The following is a 9357-nucleotide window of genomic DNA, read 5'->3' as shown; positions in this document are numbered from 1 at the left end:
CACTTGTGCCCCACAGGGCGGTGCGTCCCAGGGGCCAGCACGGCGGGCTGGGCTTCTGGCAGTGGGTCCCCACGCGCAGCTGAGCTCCTGCGCTGGGACAGGAGCAGCCAGGAGTCATGGTCCGAGGTGGGCGATGTCAGGACATGGGGTTCCGTGCTCTGTGACAGCAGATCGGTGACAGTCTTCACGTCCTAACTGCCATCAGTCCAGAGGTATAGTGGCGGTGTGTGTGCAAAGATCTGAAATTTTAAAAGTATCAAGTTCCTGAAATCCAATAAAATATTTTTATTAATTTTAATTGAATACAGAGTATCATTGTTATTTTGATCATCTTAAGCAGGCATTTCTTTTTTTGCTTTTTACTTTATGCTGCTTTCCAAGTGCACCAGAGGCCTAGACCCTGGAGCGGATGTGCGAAGGAGCTGCCATGTGGCCGCCATGGAATCTGCCCAGCAGACAGGCGTGTGGGAGGCACAGGTCATGGGCTGAGGTGACTCAGAACCAAGGCCACTGCAAACAACCTGCGATATGGCCTCCTACAGGATGAAATCTTATCAAGTTTCCACACTAACACTGGTCGTCCAGCTGCTACAAAGTCTGGCACGGACTGCCGATGTCCCGACGCTTCCCCAAGCAGTTCACTAATCTCGGGGTGCTGGAGGGAGGGAGTCCTGAGGGATGGCACGAAGGCCCCCTGGGAGCCAGATGAAGCTAAAGTCACAGTCAAGGACAGTTCACATGGAGTGTTTCATCCCCTACGCTGAGGCCCTGATTTAAAACTATTCCTATTAGAAGAAAACTGCTCCTTATATACTGAGACTAGTTCTAACAAGGAGGCATTTACGATGCTCTCCAGATGTCCGTGTTGTGTTATAGACACTTTAACACTCATCACGCGCTCACCGCCTCTCCCAGGAAAAGCTACTCTGCTGCTCCGTCGGTTCATCTGCTGACGTTACACTGAGTCTAAGGAGAGCTGACGCCCATCTCAGAGGGTGACCTACCTTCACTCACAAAGAGTTGAGTGGAGGAGCCTGTCACTTCAGACACGGGAGACAGTTCAGTGAGCCTGTTAATTGCTGAGGAAGGCCACACCTGTCTGTGACAAGGCATCGGCACACGGTGAGCCCGTGTGCAGGCCCCTCGCGTAAGCGTGGGAGTGACCAGGGAGGGGAAGGCCCTCCGGCACCACGGTTTAGACGCAGCGCTGGCCAGTGCCCACCACACTAGGTTGGCAACCTCTTGTTACTTCCACTGTGCTTAAGTCCACAGCAACACACACGTCAGATTTTCACATGGGCCTCTGATGACCGCTCACGAGACGACTAGACCTGGGCACACGTGTCCTGACGAGAAATGTCTGTCAGAGGCCCTGTGGTGTCAGCGAACTGCCCGAGTGTCTCCCAGTGGTCACGGCAAACCACCTCCCAGTACTGTGGGAAAAGACAGCAGCAGACAGATCGGGTTGGGGGGATTGAAAGTGGAAGAGCCACCGACATAGTGACTTTTCCTGGGTTGTGTTTCCTCCTGTATCTCCTGGCACAGACTCAGGCAGCCTGAGTGTCAGACGTGCGTGTTAGGGACAAACACTGAAACACCCAGGACTGCCTCTCATTCAGCCAGAGTCCTGGAAGAGGGCCCTGTGAGACCGTGGGGATCAGGCAGCCCCACACTAAGTGACTCTGAGGATTCGGGAGAATCCCTGTCACTTCTCTCTCACCATTCTGGCCTCACACTGGACCCAGTCACAGGGAATCTGCAAGATCACAAGGATGCAAAACCCTGAGCATTTTAACCAAAGGACCAGGAAAGGGGTGCCCAGGAGATGATAAATGTGGGGGGAGGTCACGGCAAACATGAAGTTAGAGAAGGATCCCCAAAAGCTGCACATGACAATGCTGGGTTCAGCTGAGCTACACCAGCCTGACCCTGACCTGGGGAAGCAGCGATTTGGTCACTGACTGCCATGCAGCTGGGCCCTGGTGGTGTGCATGGGCTTGGGAAAAACACCAGAACCACAGGCTGAACCTAGCCAGACTCTTCACCAGCTTTTAAAAAAAACAACCCTGGTCAGTTTGGCACAGCGGTTAGAGCGTCAGGTTCGGTTTCCGCTAAGGGCATGTACCTCAGTTGCAGTTTGTCCCGGCACTGGTTGGGTCGTGGGAGTGGCAGCCACTTGATGTGTCCTTTTCATGTCGATGTTTCTCTCTCTCTCTCTCTCTCTCCCTCCGTCCCCCCTCCTACTCTATCTAAACGAAAAATGGAAAAGTGTCCTCTGGTGAGGATTAAAAAAAAAAAATTCTCCAGAAGATTTTAATAGGGTTTGGTCTCATAATATACAAAATGTCTAGAATACAGTCCAAAATTGATAAATAAAGTTCCAGGAGACTCTCCAAAGGGACATGAAAATTCACAAATGTCAACATCCGTGTGCTGGAACAATGAGAATACGTGAGTGCTTCCTATAGCTCTGATTACTAACATGCTCCATGAAGTGAGGGCAAATGCTCTCACAATGAACCAAAACTTCTATACCTTAAAAAGAAGAAGAAGAAATAAACTGAAATGAAAAATTTAGTGAATGAACAGAAAAACATTTAGAAACAGAAACAACTAAGTAAGCTTCAGGGACTTTGGGACGCTATAAAAAGATCTAATGTGTGTGTTGGTTGGTGGATTCCAGCAAAAGAGGAAAGGGGCTGGTTGAAAAGTAACTTTTTAGCCCTGACTGGTCTGGCTCAGCAGTTAGAGCATCAGCCTGCAGTCCAGAGAGACCCGGGTTCGGTTCCGCTAAGGGCATGTACCTCGGTTGCAGTTTGTCCCCGGCCCTGGTTGGTTGGGCGGGTGGCAGCCACTCCGTGTCCCTTTCACTTCAATGTTTCTCTCTCTCTCTCTCTCTCTCTCTCTCTCTCTCTCTCTCTCTCTCTCTCGTCGTCTCTCTCCCTCCCACTCTATCTGAACAAAAAGTAGAAAAATGTCCTCTGGTGAGGATTAAAAAAAAAAAAAAAAACTTTTAAAAAAGAAATAATGGTTGAAAATAGTCCAAATTTGGTAAAAGGCATAAATTTAGATTCACAAAGTTCAGTGGACCCTAAATAGGCTAAACTCAAAGAAAATAATGTCAAGACATATACTTTTGGCCCTGGCCGGGTGTGTTCAGTGGTTAAAACATCAGCCTGAGGACCAAAGGGTCTCGGGTTCGATTCCTGGTCAAGGGCATGGACCTGGGTTGCAGGTTCGGTCCCCAGCTGGGGTCGGGGTGCATGCAGCGGGAGGCAGCCGATCTATTGCAGCAGTCTGTTTTTCTCACCCCCTCCCTCCCACTCTAAAAATCAATGGAAAAAAATCCTCCAGTGAGGATTCACTAACCAAACAATAAAACATAGCTTTGACCCCAGAAACTGATAGCCTTTCATCTGGAAGACAGACGAAGAAAAGTGTCCTTGTGTGCAGAGCAACAGCAAGGGGACCCGGTTCCCTTCCGGAGACCACGGTGGACAGCAATGGAAAACAGGCCGAAAGTAACCGTCTCTCAGAATACTGTGTCCTAGACAGTGTCAGGAATGCCGATGAACTAAAGATATTCTTAGATGAAAAAAAAAACTAAGTTCTTAGCCAGCAGAGCTGCTGGAAAAGAAATATGAAAGGAAGTTCTTCAGGCAAAAAGTAACAGAGAAACTTGGAACTTCAGGAATTAAGAAGTCAACAGAAATGGTAAATACTTGGGCAAATATAAACAAATTTTTCCTCTTCAGTTCTTTGACTTTTCAATGTGGAAATTGTAACACTGTCTCAGGGTTAGTAAATGTAACAGATTGAGTTGCACCGGGAGGACGGGAAGGTTTGTGAGGTCTCCGCATTCCACTGCAAGTGGTAAACATTAATTCTGAAGTAGAGTAAAGAGTTAACTTTGTAATCACTAGCGCAATTGCTAACACCTAACAAAGATAAAGGAAAATGCCAACAGGTAAATTGAGATGGAATGTTAAACTTTTCAAACCCAGGCGACCCTGGATGCTGTGTTCCAGACCAATGCAATGAAGCAGACACCACAGTAATGTGACCCGAGTCCCACCAGTTTTTTGGTTTCCCGGTGCATTTAACATTTTACACTGTAGGGTGGTCTATTAAATGTGCTTTAAAAGTTATCTAAAAAAAATGTACATAGCTTAAATCCAGAGAAACAAACCACAGATTAGTGGTTACCAGGAGATGGGAGGAATGGGGAGTGATTTCTTAGGTAGGAGGTGTTTCGGGGGGCATGAGAAAGTTGTGAAAATGGAGACAGGTGGTAGCTGCCCAATATTGTGAATACACTGAATGCCACTGACTTGCACAATGGCGCTGTGCATGTTGTATAAATTTTTCCTCAGTAAAAAACTAAGAAAACTTAAGGCCTAGATATCACTAGCAAATTCTACCAAATGTGGAAGAAAAAAAACCTCTTCAAGGATGTAGCAGAACACCTACCTGGTGAAAACACAGAGCCACGTGAAATAGCAGGGGTCTCGAACCCGTCACAGACTGGATAAAGTGAAACTGTATAACTCAGCAACCTCACTCTTGATAACTTATCCAAGACAGACAAAAAGTTGCAGTCCCCTCAAAACTATCCGAATGTCTGGAAGAGCACTTTTATCATCTCCCAAATCTGAAAATGTCCTTCAGTGACTGAAGGAAGGAACACACACAGTGGATGCTGCTTGGCGGCGGAAGGAATGAACTACTGACAGCACACGCCAGCCTCAAAGGCCTTACCCTGAGGGACAGCCAGACACAAAGGCTACCTACTCTGCTATGGGCTGAACAATATCATCCTAACCCTGGGACCTGTGAAAGTGACACCATTGGAAATAGGGTCTTTGCAGATGTGATCCAGTTAAGATGAAGCCATTAGGGTGTCCTTCTAAGAGGAGGAGAAAAGGGCAAAGACACACAGAGGCAGAAGTTGCCACGACCCATCTCCAAGCCAAGAACTGCTGGCAACCACCAACAGCTAGAAGCGAGGCCTGGGACAGATTCCCTCAGTGCCCGGAATGAACCGACCCTGCCAATACCTTGATTCAGACTTCTAGACTCCAAAACTCTGGGAGAACAACTTTCTGCTGTGCTAAGCAGCCCAGTTCATGGTAGTTTGACACCACAGCCCTCGGAAGCTGCTACACTGTAACACTTCATTGATAGGACATTCTGAGAAATCGCTAGAGTAAGTCACTCGGAAATTGCTACACTGTAAGACTTCATTGATAGGACATTCTGAGAAAGTGCTGCAGAGTAAGTTAGTGGTTGCCAGGAGCTGGGTGGTAGTGGGAGGCTACCAAGGGAACATGAATACTAGGGGTTGTAGCTACACAACTATGCATGACAACACTCCTGAAACTCTGCACACCCAAAAGAAAGCAAGTGAATTTTAAAATTAAAAATGATCCCTCTGCCAATGAGTTATTTGCTGGTGAATGGGCTGGGCCCTTGCGTGTGTGCACTGGTGCACTGCTGGCCTTAACCCCGTGTGGGGCTGTGGTTCAGAGCTGCGGTAGTTGTGGAGGACGACGCCTGAGAAACTGCCTCCTCCACAGCAGGTGACCAGTGCTGGCTCCTTCTGGCTGCCCTCTCTTGGGGACCCTATGGTTAAAAAACAAGTAAGTGTTTACAGCATGATGAAACTTGGAAACATTAAGAGACAGGAGGTCTGCCAGGGACAGGGGAGGGGAGAGTGCGCAGTGACTGCTAATGGGCCGGGGTCCTGCTTTTGAAGTGATAGAACGTTCCAGAACACGATGGCTGCAATGCTGTGAAGGTACTGAATGCTATGTAATTTTTTTATTATTTTATTTTGTTTCACTGGCTCTTTTTAAATCTTTATTGTTGACTGTATTACAGATGTTCCTCATTTTTCCCCCGCTGACGCCTTCCTCCCCACTCCCGCCCCCCTCCTGCCTTTTCCCACACTGTTGTCTGTGTCCATTGATTATGTATATAAGTTCTTTGGTTTATTTCTTCCCACCCCCAACCCACTTCCTTTTGAGGTTTGTCAATATAGCAACCAATTTTTTTTTTTCATTTTTATTTTTTATCCTCACCTGAGGACATTTTTCTGTTCGGATCGAGAAGCAAGGAGGGGGGAGGGAGGGGGAGAGAGAGAGAGAGAGAGAGAGAGAGAGAGAGAGAGAGAAACATCAATGTGAAAGGGACATATTGAGTGGCTGCCACCTGCATGACCAGGGCCGGGGACAAACTGCAACCAAGGTACGCGCCCTTAGTGGGAACCAAACCGGGGTCTCTCTGGACCGCAGGCCAATGCTCCAACCGCTGAGCAAAACTGTTCTTCTTAATCTCTTCACCCTTTTCACCCATTCCTCCACCCCCCTCCCATCTGGCAACCAACAAAATGTTCTCTGTATCTATGAGAATGTTTCTGTTCTGCCTGTTCATTTTGTTTGTAGATTCCATTGTCGATAGCCATGTATTCATTGCCATTTTGTTTGTTCATATATTTTATCTTTTTCTTCAAAAAGACCCTTCAACATTTTATATAATAACAGTTTGGTGGTGATGAACTCCTTTAACTTTTTCTTGTCTGGGAAACTATATCGATTTTAAATGACAGCTTTGCAGGACAGAGTAATCTTGGTTGTAGGTTCTTGCTTTTCATCACTCTGAATATTTCTTGCCACTCCCTTCTGGCTTACAAGGTTCTTTTGAGAAATCAGCTCACAGCCTTATGGGAACTCCCTTGTAGGTAACTGCTTTTCTCTTGCTGCTTTTAAGATTCTCTCTTTGTCTTAAACCTTTTGCATTTTGATGATGATGTGTCTTGGTGTGGGCCTCTTGGAGTGCATCTTGTTTGGGACTCTCTGTGTTTCCTGAACTTGTATGTCTATTTCCTTCACCAAGTTAGGGAAGTTTTCTGCCACTATAGTTTCAAATGGGTTTTCAATTTCTTGTTCTCGCTCTTCTCCTTCTGGTAACCCCGAGATGTGAATGTTGGCACGCTTGAAGTTGTCCCAGAGGCTCCTTACACTAGCCTCATTTTTTTTTGGATTCTTTTTTCTTTTTGCTGTTCTGATTGGGTGTGTTTTGCTTCCTTAGATTCCAAATCGATGGTTTGCTTCTTGGCTTTACCTACTCTACTATTGAATCTGTGTAAATTATTCTTTATTTCAGTTAGTGCCTCCTTCATTTCTGACTGGTCCTTTTTCATGCTCTTGAGGCCTCACTAAGTTCGCTGAGGTTCTAAGTTCATTGAGCATCCTTATAAGCAGTATTTTGAACTCAGCATCTGTTAGGTTGCTTATCTCCATTCCGCTTAGTTCTTTTCCTGGAGATGTTTTCGGTTCTTTCATTTGGGGCCTGTTTCTTTGTCTCCTCATTTTGGCTGCCTCCCTGTGTTTGTTTCTGTGTATTACTTAACGAGAGGTATGGGGCTAGCTGAGACCAGATGCTGCTTGTTTGAAAGAATTTAGGAAAACCTGAAGCAGGATCCAAGACAGGCCAATCCTATGGTAAAGCAACTGGCAACAGCTTGGGTGGGCCTGAAAGTCAGGTGGGGCGGGACCTCAGGGAATCACCAGAGCTGGGCAACCAGTATGAGCCAGGTTGCTGGAGTCCCAGATATGGCAGCTGTCTGCTGCCCCAGGGAAGGGCTCACCAAAGGAACAAAGGCCTCTGACAGCACGTTTGTCCCGGAGAAAGCCCCTCTCCAGCCCTCGCTCCAATGCCAAACAGTTCAGTTCTTCCCTGTATGTCTCTGACGCCCCTCAAGATGCCTCCCCTCCAAGCTTAGAGGGAGAGAGTCCCATTAAGTCCGTGTTCGGGCCCTTTAAGAGGAGCTGCCTGGGCTCCAGCCTCCTCAGCCTCCCTGAGCCTGTTCCCACTTGTTTTACAGCCAGAAGTTATGGGGATTCCCTTCCTGGCACTGGAACCCTGAGCAGGGCGCCTGGTGTGGGATGGGGACCCCTCAGTCCTCAGGGATGACCTTCCCAGCCGAGGTGTCCTCCTGATTTTACCCACCACACGTGGGTGTGGGACCAGCCTGTCTGCCTCCACCCCTCCTACCAGTCTCAATGTGGCTGCTTCTTTAAGTCCGTAGTCATAGGACTTCCATTCAGCTCGATGTCAGGCGGTTCTGAATGATGGTTGTTCTGCAGTTTGGTTGTAACTCTGATGTGGTCGTGGGAGGACCCGATACCACGTTTACCTACCCGCCGTCTTGACAGGAAGTCTGCCATGTGTTTTTTAAATGGTCAAACTGCTTTGGCTCAGTGGTTGGAGTGTCGGCCCGTGGACTAAAGAGTCGTGGGTTCGATTCCGGTCAAAGGCACAAAGCTTGGTTGTGGTTTGTACCCAACTCTGGTCAGGGTCATGCGGGAGGTGGCCAGTTGATGTGTCTATCACACTGATGTTTCTCCCTCTCTCCCACAGCCACTCTATCTGAAGATAAATGAAAAATACCCTCGGGTAAGGATAATAAAGTGGTTAAGCTGGTCAATTCTGTTTGCACCCTGCCATAGTGGTGCTTCACTTGCGGGTGGGGTGAGCCTACGGTCTGCATGGCCACCCTAACCTGCACAGGTCGAACCCACAGTGGCTCCTGGGGCCCGTGTTGCTGCTCTGCAGCTGCTTCCTTTATGGAGAGTGAAGCTCACTTCATCCTGCTGAGGATCCTGAAGATCTGGCAGGAGATGAAAGACGTGCGCACCCCCCTGTGCAGTTCCCAGCCCACCCTCTTCCCGGGCAGGCGGCTGACATGGGGCCTTGGACCCCCGCAGCTCACCTGGGCTGGGTCCGTCACAGCCCACAGCTTGAAACAGTTTCACAAGCACTTCTCCAAGAACCTTATTATATTCAAACCCCAGCACAGCTACATTTTATCAGGCAATTCTCCCACCCCTCCCATTAAAAACAAACTATAAAAATGGCCAGAGTGGAGAAGGAACATTGCCTGATTTCACCACAATGATGGTCTTGTCCCTGGGTGTAAGGGGAGGGTCTACATGGGGCCCAAAGGGGCTGAGGCATTTGTCCTTCCATAGAGACAAGGCCGTGCCCTAGGCGGCTGCACACCGAGGCAGTGCCAGGGTGTGCCATGTCAGCCCACCCTGCCTCCCTCTCCAGTCCCAAGGCCCTGTGCACATCAAATTCCCATGCTTCCTTTATGGACATTTATTCCCAGCTCAGTGTACACTGGGACACACCAGAGAGACTGTGCTGGGGAAAATACAAACTGGTAATAATTATACAGATGTGAAGTATGCCTCCTACTCCCCTACTTAAAGTTGGGGCTGAAATGTTAGCTGAGAGAGCGTGAAACAGATGGGGAAGCCCAACACCACATGGTGAGTGGAGTCCAGGTCCGCC

This window comes from Molossus molossus, unplaced genomic scaffold (genome assembly GCF_014108415.1).
Source record: "Molossus molossus isolate mMolMol1 unplaced genomic scaffold, mMolMol1.p scaffold_m16_p_19, whole genome shotgun sequence".
Taxonomy (NCBI): Eukaryota; Metazoa; Chordata; class Mammalia; order Chiroptera; family Molossidae; genus Molossus; species Molossus molossus.
The sequence above is the reverse complement of the archived record's forward strand: the minus strand, read 5'-3'. Positions refer to the sequence as shown.